The 12,204-nt window shown below is 40.9% G+C and overlaps 1 long non-coding RNA gene across 1 annotated transcript; it reads left to right on the forward strand.

Annotated features, from left to right (window-relative positions):
* The first annotated feature begins 393 nt into the window (after window positions 1-393).
* Window positions 394-7,857, forward strand: LOC111774912 (uncharacterized). Its single transcript, XR_002810225.2, has 3 exons — window positions 394-494; window positions 5,682-5,989; window positions 7,273-7,857. It is a non-coding gene; the product is annotated as an uncharacterized lncRNA (long non-coding RNA).
* Window positions 7,858-12,204: the final 4,347 nt, after the last annotated feature.

Here is a 12,204-nt window from a genome sequence, read left to right on the forward strand (position 1 = left end):
TTCTTGAGGAGGTCAACATTGCTCCTCGGTTTGCTGAAATTAGGAAGAGATAATATCTAAGGATCGTGCTGAATTGATGAGACTCTTTCCCCTCAACTCTGCCTCCTGGGAAGGAACACAGTAGCTGGTTAGTAGTGTACAACTGCACTGCTTAATTTACCTTTTTAAAGCAGGAAAAGCAGAAAAGATCTAATGCATTTAAAACCACAGTGGGGTGGGAGGAGGAAGAATGTAATTTCCCTGGTTGCAGTTTGGCCATCTTAATCATATGGAAATTGCCAGAGGACCCTTAATGGGCACTAGTGGTTTAGAATGCTGAATTTCACACGCCTCACAAGACCGAGCTTGCCTAGGCATGCCTACGGGGCTGCCTGGTGATTTTAATGACAACACACGCTCTCCGAGGTTTTGAAAAGAAAATGGCCTCTGAGATTGGAAGGATCAGCTGTAGCGGGGAAGGACAAAGCACTCAAACCCATCTGGTTGTCTCACAGGTACTTTAGAATCAATTTCCTGTACCCTGATTTACCACAGGTAGATGATGACGGCTACACCTGGCAGTTATTTGGTTTGTGAGACCTGATGAGGTCACGGACCAAGGATACACGGGCCTGAGCAAGTCAAGGCTTTATTGTGGAGTGATTGAGCTGGTCAATCAAAATGAATATTTAATGTGAGCTGGGCAGGTCTTGCGCATGGTGCATAGTCCATGATATATTTTTCTGAATAATCAAGTGATTTAAATTCCTGTAAGACTTTTTTGACAATGGTGACCGTAGCCATGCTTTTAAAAAGATTTTGTTTTCCAAAACGATTCTTATTTGGCATCAGAAATTTTTTAGCATTCTAGCCCTTGGATTTTTTATGCGTCACCTTTATTTATTCCTCCCTTAGATCTCGGTTTTACCCACACTTCTCACTTTGAAGAAGCAAAATTGCAAGTAATACCAAATTCCTTACCTATTATTATGAATAATCCTTAAGACTGAACAGTTATTTTTTTATATCATGTCTTTTACATAATAATAATGTACGGGCTAATATTATCTTTTGAAACAGAAACTATAAATGTGAAATGAATATAAAACAATAGGACTTAAGAACAACAGCTTTGGAAGAGGTTTTTTAGCAACAATAAAATATTTCAAATCAGAATGATGTCAATTTATTAATATCCAATGAGAAAGCAGCAGATATTTGCTTCTGTGACCCTGAAACCACAGGGGTGGGCAGATCCCTAGTAGGCTGGTAGGTAAGGATGCTGCCCTGGTGCTGAGCCTGTGCATCCTTACACTATTCCTTGGCCTTTCCTTCCTCTTCTCTGTATCACAAGGGAGCTGACTCCTGCAAACTGTGCTCCTCAGATTAGAGGACAGCAGGGGACGAAAAGCTGGGGTATGGTTCCCTGTCTATCTCTGCTGTAGGTGGCTTCTTTAGTGGTGACTGAGTCTCTGCCTGGTTCCACCTTCCATCAAGTGCCCTGCGCCCCCAGGCTCCAGTAACACCCCCTCTTCCCTTCGTCCCTCCATCCCAGTGGTGTTTGTAGCTTCCTGCTGTTGCTACTCCCTGAATTTGCCTCACCAATTCCTTCTTGACGTCTCAGCAATTCCGTCCCTTGTGTAACCAATTCTCTGCATTAAATTCCTTGTGTCTCAAATACCTTGTAGTGTCTTCTGTTTACCTTGTTGGACCTTGAATGATGTAGTAGGCAGGGAATGAGACAAAGGGCCATTGATTGTATGATTCAAATATTTAATGCCATTTGGCTTTCTCTAGCAAAAGCAGGGAGCTTGGGAAATTCTGTAGTATATTCAGATTCATTCTGTTTAACTCAAGGGTAACTAGAAAACATTAACATTTTTAAAAATATTTCTGAAATGTCTCTTTCTTTTCTCCTGCATTAGTAAGCAAGACTGAATTTTGTTTACTCTTGTTGATGCTTTAGATTCTTGTAGTGTTTCTTAAGGTACCTAGGACCTGGATATTAAAATAAGATCTGTAGATGTTTGGACTAAATAGGATTCATCTTTAGGATGCAGCTCTCAGGTAGTTTTTAGAAACCTTCCTTTTATCAGCCTTGTGTGTATGGGTGTGTGTGTTTGTGTATGTCTGTCTGTCATCTTATGAAAATATATCTTAAAAGGTTAATGCATATCTAGTTTTTTGATATTTACAAATATTCCGTCAAGTACACTGAGTGTTTTATCTTAAATAGAGCAGCAATACCAGGTCAGTAAGGTTTTTTGGGAGCAAAATCTATTTTTGGATAGCCAAAATCTAGGTCATTTAAAAATGCAGGCTTTAGAAAATTCATTCAGCTTTTCATTGTTTCTTAAATATTTAATGATCACCTGCTATGAGCTAGGCATCGGAGCCACAGTGGTAAATAAGACAGTGGGTGTTTATCTCAGTAAACTTAAAATGTGGTGGGGAAGGCAGACACCTGTAGGCAATCATAATAATGTACAAGAAATTATGAGGATATGTAGCAAGGGGACTTAACCTGATCCAGAAGTTTGGGATGGTGCTCAGAAGTGATCAGAAGAAATGATGGGCAGAAGAAAGATAACGAAGACCAAAATTGGCCCAGGCTATCAGATAAGATCTATTCACTCATTCATCCAATCATTTCTACAAACATTTGTAACGATCTTGGGAAGATGAAAAAAATGAATAAGCCTAGTTTGCCAGTAGGACTAAGAGTGTTAATAAAAATGCAAAAGGATGATCTGATGAAGCAGGCACACCAAGAGTTGGATAATGAGTTGGGGTTTATGCCACATCAACCCATAAGGACTAACGACTTCTCCTCTGTGCTCCTGAAGCAGTTTATACCTGTATTGTAGCATTTAGTATTGTTTGGTCTGAGAAATTTCATTGAAAATATGCTATATACACACAGTGAAATATTACTCAGTCTTAAAACAGAAGGAAATCCTGCCATATGTGACAACATTTATGAACCTGGAGGCTATTATGCTAAGTGAAATAAGCCAGTCACAGGACAAATACTCCATGATTCTGCTTATTTGAGGAAAACAGTCAAAATCATAGAAGCAGAAAGTATAATAGTGGTTGCCAGGATCTGGGGAAGGAGGAGACGGGAAGTTGCAGTTCAATGGGGATAAAATTTCAGTTAGGAAAGGTGAATAAGTTCTAGAGATTTGCTGAACAGCATGTGTCTATAGTGAGCAATACTGCATTGTGCACTTAAGAGTTTGTTAGGAGAGCAGACCTCATGTTATATGTTACCACAACTTAAAAAAAAGAAAATTTCACTGAGACTATTTTTATTTTACTGATGAAAAAAGAAGGATCGACAGGATTACAGTGTGGTTAGGAGTCAGTCTGTGATCTCAGGCATGTTCCCGAACATTCTAGGGTTGCTATGACGATTGAAACAGAAAATATTTAAATTACTTAGCCCAGTGCTTGGCACAGACTACTTAATTAATATTAGCTCTTATTAGCTATTAGACCTGTGAATCCTGTCCAGTATCTAAAGGCTCTGTCAGTACATTTCATTTGATCCCAAAGACAACTGTCGGAAGGGGAATGTGGGCATGATCATTTCCATTTTAGAGAAAAGAAACAGAATCTAGAGCTATTAGAGATTTTTCCTAAATAATACATCAGAGATTGAGCTGTGATGAAGCCAAGAATCCAATGTCTTGTGAGTCTATTGCCTTTCCCAAGCAATCAATCTGCTCCTTATTGTACCATAAATGTTTACAAAAATATACCACTCCCCTACTAGACTGTGTTAGACAAGTTCTTTATGGAATTGGCTCTCCTACCAGGCAATCTACTCTTTGAAGCCAGAGATGAGATTTTATCTCTCTGGGGTGTTCTCATAATGTCTAGCTCAGAGACATGGAAGTAGAAGGTGTTCCATAAATACTTCCTGAATTAAATGGAGAGGCAGACACAGACAGGCATAATGGATAACGCAACGGAAGTTGCTCTCAGTAGTTTCTGAACCCGACCAGCACTTTTCAATTTGCTATGGCATGTTAATGGGTACTAAGCAGCTGTAGTTCCTGTCTTTGAGTAATACCCCCAATTCCAGGCAAATTGGGTTTCCGGAAGGTGCCAGGCCCCTCATTAGCTTGAGGGAGTTAATTCTTTAAGATTCTTCAGGTTTTCTTTCTTTTTCAATGAGCTTTCCTTTTGTGTGGCCCTGTACATGCTTCAAATTGAGCCTGGAAATCTGGGAGGGCGGAGTCTATGTCCCTGATATGAAATTTTCTTTTGTGCTCATTGAGAAGCAGCCACTCTATGAGGCCGTACAGTTTCAGAGATTCCATTCTCCCATTCCCGGACCTGCGCAGTCGTCCCCATTTTCATGCTTTGGGGGTCTCATGCGGGGAGTGCTGACTGCGCGGTCCCTGCCTTTCTGTGGGAGCAGGATGTGCAGGTTGCCAAGGCCCGAGCGCCAGTTTTCTTTCTTCCCTTCGCTTTGAAACGCTGAGCATGCTTGGGCACGCTGAGCGCTCTCTGGCTCGGCCCACCCCGAGTGAGATTATTAATTGAATGCAGGACAAACCAGGAAATGATTTTATTGGAAACAGAAGATTTTTCTTTAGTCAGTAGTGCAAAAATCATGAGCTCCCAGTGCTGTCATGGTTACACAGCTCCTTTTCATCCTGGTGGAAATGACAATCAATTTGGAAGTCACACATCACCCCTTGATGGAGCCACTTGTGAAAAGCCAGCAGAGGCAAAATCAGCACAAATATGCCACATGGCCTGTATCCTGAGCTTAGAATGATGTCTGTAAGAGGTCTTAAACAATGGTAACTTTATAAATCAACCATATGCCATGAAATTATAATGGACAGCTCATAAAAGATACTCTGGATTTCCTGAGAGAGAGAGAGAGAGAGCGAGAGAGAGTGTATGTGTGTGTGTATTTGTATATACTTGAGCACCTAGATGTTTTCACAGGGGTTAGTTTGGCCTTGAAAAGGTCAACGGGGATGTTCATTGCATGTCTGAGAATGTACCACATTTTAACTCCCTGGACAAGCAAAGCAGTTTCTAATAGGTGATGTTATTCTCCCAGTAATACAAATCTTTTAAATGAGTTTTACCAAGATTCTAGTAAGATATAGTGACTAAGAAAAATTTCACCCTTAAAAACAAAATCCAAAGAAAATGAGTCTACTTCTTGGGAGCAATGTATTGCAATAAGTGAAGAGACTATTTCACATGTATGGAAATAGAGATGTTTGCTATGTGTTAGGGAAATAAGAGAAGTCTGTTTCCTTTGAGATGTTTAATTGCACTTGATAAATTACATCCGAATGGCCTGGTAGAAATAGCATTTGCATATTGACAAACCTTGCTATTGCCTACTTCATTTAGCTGTCATGCATAATCGCATAAATGAATGACTTCTTTGAATAGGCCTATTTCTGAGAACGTAATTATAGTATATTTGTGATAATTACTGTGTTCTTTGAGAGCATCTTACATAGTATCCCTTGACTTGTTTAGTTTTAAGCCAATTTTTACGCTTTCCCTTGGAAAATTGCTAAAGTTGGGCTTTTGTCCAAAGGCAAAAAGGGCTTCCAGTTGATAAAAATGACTAAATCTGACCACACACGCTGCAGTCACTAAGATGGCAGACTCAATCCGCTTGCTCATTTTGTCTTCTTTCTCTCTTTATTCTTGTTCAGATGATACTGCTGACTTGTGGATCACTCACTGTGAGGAAATTCATGGATTCTATGGAAAAATAAATCCCAAAAGATTTGAGAATGAGAAACAGGGTGGTGACTCCTTTCTAAAATCCCCCTTGAGTCTTTTCATTTCAGTTCTTACCTCTTGATGCAGCTTGACCTCAGATGGCCCATAATCATGGGATATCGTATTGATGAAATAAGAAGGAAGAATGATATGAGGAAGCCAAAAGTTCCTTCTTCCCCTCAGCTTGGGGGATGGAAACCCTGAACAAAGAAGAATGAAGAACAAAGACGAGATTATAGTAAGAGTACCCAAATGTTTAGGAGCATTTTTTCTGGGATTCTTTTTTAAGAACGCCCCCACCCTCCTCTGTGTTTGATATCACTCCGGGTCCTGGGTTTCCGGCTTGGTTTAAATGGACTGTCTGCCTGGGAATCTTAGACACCCCAGCCCTCCCCGTGCATTCCTCAAACACCTCCCCCCATCTGCCTCATTGTTTTTATCCATTTCTGCTTGATTTATTTTTGCCACCTGGCTCCTGTCTCTGGCGTCACTTGTCACTTGTCTTTATCTTCTCATGCCTGAGCACATTTTACTAGTATGATGTAGTGGAAAGACCATGAGCTTTGGGATTTAAAATCTCAGCAACCAATTATTGGCTGTGTGACTTGGGATATGTCAACTTTTTGGGTCTCAGTTTCATTTTCGTTAATTACAAAAAGAGAACATTAATACATTCCTATTAGGGTAGAAGTGAAGAATTAATGAGTTAACTGTATAAAAAGTGCTTATCCTGGTGGCTGGCACCTAGTACTCACTCAACGCCTATGTGCCTCCTTTCTCCTCACTTCTGCTCCCAAGGACATCTCTGCTTTATCCTGCACTGGCCAATCCCAGTGACTTTCCAAGCATTGGAGACCCCCTCCCTGCCCTCTCCCTGACAAGTATGGGCTTGTGAATCATGACATTATGACCAAGATGACCAGTGATGCAGCCTCCTATCTGCATCCTTCAAATTCTTCTCCCCTTCCACCCTTCCTTCCAACACCTGTCTTCCTGTTATTACTTAGCTACATGTTAACAGTTACCAGTTATCCATCTGTCCTGTTTACTGTTATCACTCTTGGCAGAACACTAAAGAAGGAAAGGAAAGCATCAATAAAGATATAATCTGAGGTTGCTTGAGACTCACTAAAATAATTTAAATCTCCAAAAATGGTATCGTCTTAAATTTAACATCAACAACAACACCATTTTAGCTTTAAAGCTTGTATCTTTTCTTTTCCTGTTTATAGAATTCCTATTAATGATGCTTTTCTCTCTGGTTTCCCCAAACAGGAAATCAGTGGTCTTCAATTTCTTCTAATTCTTTGAAGTCCTTTGCCAAAACTTTCTATTTTCTCCTCTATTGCCTTACTTTCACCATTTTTGTCATAATCTGTAATTTAAACTCTGATTCTATCATAAATAAGTAATTTGGACTTTTTCCTATTTAATGGCTCAGGGATTATCATCAAAGAATGGCATGGCCAATTTTCCTCCCAGCACCATTCACGTTCCTATGGTTCTTTTTCTTTTCTCAAGGAGTTTAACTTCCATGACTCTCAGCTTTGAAGATTCTAAAGGCATAGAAGCTCAGGGAGTTGGAAACAAGCTTAACATCCTTAAATAATGGACACGACGCCCTTGCTACCTGGTCACCTGGTCCTGGTTGAATAATGCCAGTTATGATGTGACAATTGAATCTCAAGGCATCAACCTACTCCATATTTAGAGAGCCTGTATTGTTAGAAAGCTAAGCCAAACTGTATTTCCCATTTACTTTTTCTTCAATCTTAATTTTGCCCCTTGGAGTCATGTGGAACAAACTTGGTTTCCACTTGTAGACCACTTGTACATTTGAAGGCAGCTATGTTGCTCCCCCATACACACTCTTCCCACCCCCAACATTTCCTTTATCAGGAAAAATATTTCCATTTACTCCAGTCATCTGTAAAACAAGTGTTTGTTAACACACAGCTTTATCACATTTATCAAAGTTAGGAACTTATCTTTCTTAATGGTAATGCCACAGAAACGATGGTCTACAAAATAATCTCCAGTAGATGTCACGTTAGAAACAAAGAACGACAGAAAGAAACGTGTTTCAATAAATGCTCTGTAGCAGAATGTTGATGTGAAACGATGTCTTTGCACATCCATTGACGTTGATTTAAACACGTAATGTTCACATGTGGGAATAGCCTACCATACATATAGGGGCATGGAGATGAGTGGTAGGATTTTGGAAATTACTGATGTGTCTTTACCTTTTAGAGTCCATGCTTTTGCCTCAGGAAACCTGAGACAGCTGTCTGCCTCATGGGGAAAGAGAATTTATCATAAAAAATGATGAAGGGAAAAACAGAACTACACCTAACTTCTGACGTGAAAAACAGGGTTAAACCAAAATGAAAGCATTATAAACCAGGCTATGATCCTGAGAGATATTTTTCCATATCCCTTTATTTTTCTTCTCTAACACATCAGGTACTAAACCTGGAGGATCCCAAAGCAGAGAAGGTACCCTTCCCTCCATGACAGCAAAGCCATGCACCTGATGGAGATGTGGGAAAATGTTGGAAAAGGAAAAACAAAGCCCACCTCTTCCTGACCCTGGAGGAGGATAATGGGAAGGGGCCAGAGAGGAAGAGAAGGAAGGAGCACAGTAGAAGGATGTGTGCCTTCCCTCTCTGGACCGTGGGGCTGGATCCAGGATGCAGGTAGTGAGGGAGGTAAAGAAGAAGGCTGTAGGCCCCAACTCCCTTCTGGGCTCGATGAAGAGAGATCTTCTCCACCTTTTCCTACACCAAACACGCCTTCATTTCTTTGTCTGTGCAGTGTTGTCAGGGAGCTGGAAGCCCCGAGGGTTAGCTTTCCTGAGGCACTCTCAATTCTCAAGGGGATTGGGTACTGAGTCAGCCTTGGGGTCTGCCAAGGCATAGGGAAGTCTTAACAGCAGAGGCTAGCAAGAAACCTCAAGGATTTTGGAGTCAGTAGGTGCCGAAATGAGACTGAATTGGTGAGAGAGTGAACTGGGCTGTGACCAGATTGGGAGAATGAGCCAGTTACAGACTCGAATCGTGAATGCCAAGACAGGCAGCAGCCAGATTGGTAAGACAACATTATCAAGGAGACCAGAACATCATGCTCAAGGTCACTGTCTCCTCATTTCATGCTCTTCTCTTTCTCTCCCCACCCATACTCCCAACTACCTTCTTTCAGAGCTGAGTCGGGGAAGGCAGAGGAAACCTGAGACTGGGCTTCCCTCCCCACTCCTAGGGAGAATATTGCCTGAAGGGGCTATGTAAGTTACCAAATCAGACTAGGTTTAAACTGGGTGAGAAAGTCATTTAAAAATCCTCCCACTAAACAGAGAGTGGGGGCTCATGTGGAAAACCATAAACAACAAGAGAACATTTTCTCTGCATATCCAAGTTGTGTGAGTAAAAATTTTTGACCCGCAATTTTCATTGACTATCCCCCAAAGACCTCTAATCGTATTTGAAAGGGGGACAGAAATTGTCACCAGCGATTCGTCACCTGAAGTCTACTGATGCATGAAGTTAATCCCAACTTTCCATTCATATAGGGGTTTATTTGCACACAGTGTGCTACATTAATTTTTCAGCACAGTTTTTATGTATTTTTATTAAAGTATACTTTTCTTTTGACATTTTAAAAGCCCTGTTGGTACTGCAGTAACCAATGCGTGCATTCGCCAGTTTGATTCACGCCTGCTTCTCGGCTGACTGTGTTTGTCTTCAGGGGGAGCAGAGCAGAAAGTCCTGTTTACCCTTTGCTGTTCATTCAATATTAATCCATGTTTTTACATATTCCCAGAGTGTATTATTCTTTATGCTTATATGCCACAGAGCTAGAGGACCTGATAAATTCAGTAATTTCGCTGAAAATAATTTTTAATATTTTACTCCTGAGAGCAGAGTTAAGGCAACCAAATTCCCTTGAGGATACTGATGGCAGGTGCTCATTATGTTTGGAAAGACTCAGCCTTGTTGATATTTAAAAATTTTTTCAGAGATTTTATTTTACCATTGGAGTTACAAGAAGTTTTATTATTCATGACTATGTTATGTATTTATTTGGAAAGCAAAGGGATTCTGTCATGAGATCAAAAAGTTCCTGAAAATTTTTTTAATTAGAAATAAACTCCAAATACTTACTGAGCCTCTACTCCATACTAGTCACTTTGCTTGTTTATTCTTTTAGTTTTCTTAAGCAACAGTCCTGTCCTGAAGAAGTCTCAGTTAAGGGAAGCCTGGGTGAATGAATGGGTTAATGCGTGGTCTCATTTTACTAAGGGGCTCGTGGAGACTTTGCCTAATCCTAGAGGAACGTCTCTAAGGCAGAGTATTCAGGAACTGAAGAAGGTCTGGGAAGAAACATTTTGGGAGAGAAGGTCTTTCAGTGCCACTTAAACCATGGGGGACAGCCTGTGCCACTTTGGAGCAGAGCCAAAGTGATGATGAAGGAACAATGGAACCACAAGGATGGGCACGCTGGGATCAGGTGGGTCCAGATTCAGTCACCTTCTAGTGCCTGTGTGCTCTTGAATAAATTACATAACCTCTCAGAGCCTCAGTTTCACTCATCTGTAAATTGGGAATAACAATGGGACTTGATTTGCCTATCTTGCAGATATTGTTGTAAAGATGAATGAAGTTATGTATGAGAAAGCCTTTTGTACACTCTAAAGCATGATAAATGTTTGTTGTTGTAACGTTTTTTCTTGGCACAAGTGAGCAAGGGCAGAGAGGGGAGAGGATAGGAAGTGGCTGGAGAGGAAGAGTTGTGTTGGTAGGGATCCTAGTTTGAGGAGAATGGAACTTACTCTTTCTAGACCCTGCTCCCACGAGCTAAGTATCTCATGGAACTTTCATAACCATCCCCTCACCAGATGACTTTGTGTCTAGGACACCACCCTCCTTCTTTCTCTCTGATGTACTCTGTTCTGGTATGTAGCAAAGCATACATTTAGCACTTAGTCCATATGGAATAAGTTAGATGGGAACTGGGCAAATTCTCAGGACATGGAGGCTGTTAGTCCTACCAGTGATCTTCTGAAGTACTGGCTCTTACTAGAGGGAAGTCCCACTAGAAAGCCAGTAAGAAGGTTGGTTATTTGTTCATTCACACACATTGAGTAGCGCCTGGAAGCATGAATATGATGATCAACTTGTCCTGCACAGCTCCTGGTTGCTTGAATATGCCTTTCTGAGTAGCCCTTTGTCTTAGTGATTCCTCCGTCCTTAGTCTCTCAAGTATATTCATTTCCGTTACCTCTCTTTCCCTTGCTTTCTCCCAATTCCCTTCCCAGCCTGAGAAAACATTGTGGGAACTCAAAGGCAAGTTTCACTCTCTCTAATCTTTGCTTTTTTTCAAAAGTTTGGCTGAAGTCTCATGTTCTCTTCATTTTCGTTTTAGAAGTTAAAGTCAAGGAGACTCATTCAGACTTTTTGCTTTGACATACTCCTCTTCCCAGACAATCGTTGCAGTGGACTGAGTGTTTATGTCCCCCGAAATGCATGTGTTGAAATCCTAAGCCCCACTGTGATGATATTGGGAGGAGGGGCTTTTGGGAAGAGATTAGGTCATAGGGTGGAGCTCCCGTGAATGCGATTATCGCCTTTATAAAAGAGAGGCCAGAGAGCTCCCTCACCCCTTCTATCGTGAAAGATTACAGTGAGAAGACAGCTGTCTGTGAACCAGGAAGTAGGCTCTCCCCAGACACCGAATCTGCTGGTGCCTTGCCTTGGAGTTCCCAGCCTTCAGAGCTGTGAAAAACAGATTTCTGTTGTTTGTAAGTGCCTCAGTCTATGGTATTCTGTTATAGCAGCCTGGAAGGACTAAGACAGTCATGCAGAAGTAGCCTAACTGCTTGAAAGTGCGTGAGGTATGGGGTGTCTGAAGGTCAGATGGGGGAATACACTTGGGAAGATATGTTAATATTAACAAAATGATCCTGCCATGCACTTATTTGGAATTGTTCCTTGTAGCAGACTCTGGAGGACTCCAGAATAAGTTTATGTGAACTGTATCTCCTCTTCTAAGAGAGGTTTTTATCACATGCTTCATGGGTAGAATCCAGCCCTTAGCTTCACCAATGTCTAAGGTCTGGATTTAAACAAAAGCTGAAAAAATTGTGCCCAATGAGAAATGACGAACTAGGCATAAAGATGATGCTTATTTTTGGGTTAAATAGTCTAGAAGATTTTGTTTTGAATTTTTATAAAAGAGCACTTCTTTCCAGGCCATTCTAGGCATGATCTGCCATGGTATACCTGGTCGGGCGCCAAGATGTCTTATTTATTGACTCAGGGAATTGCAACACTGTTGGTTCAGCTTTGACTCTGTCGTCTTGATTTCATTCTATGTTTTCATTCTAGCATGAACAGAAATGAGTTTTTAAAACATCTTAAACATAAAACAAACCTCACTTCTCTAAAAATTTATATT

This window comes from Equus caballus, chromosome 9, assembly GCF_041296265.1.
Source record: "Equus caballus isolate H_3958 breed thoroughbred chromosome 9, TB-T2T, whole genome shotgun sequence".
Taxonomy (NCBI): Eukaryota; Metazoa; Chordata; class Mammalia; order Perissodactyla; family Equidae; genus Equus; species Equus caballus.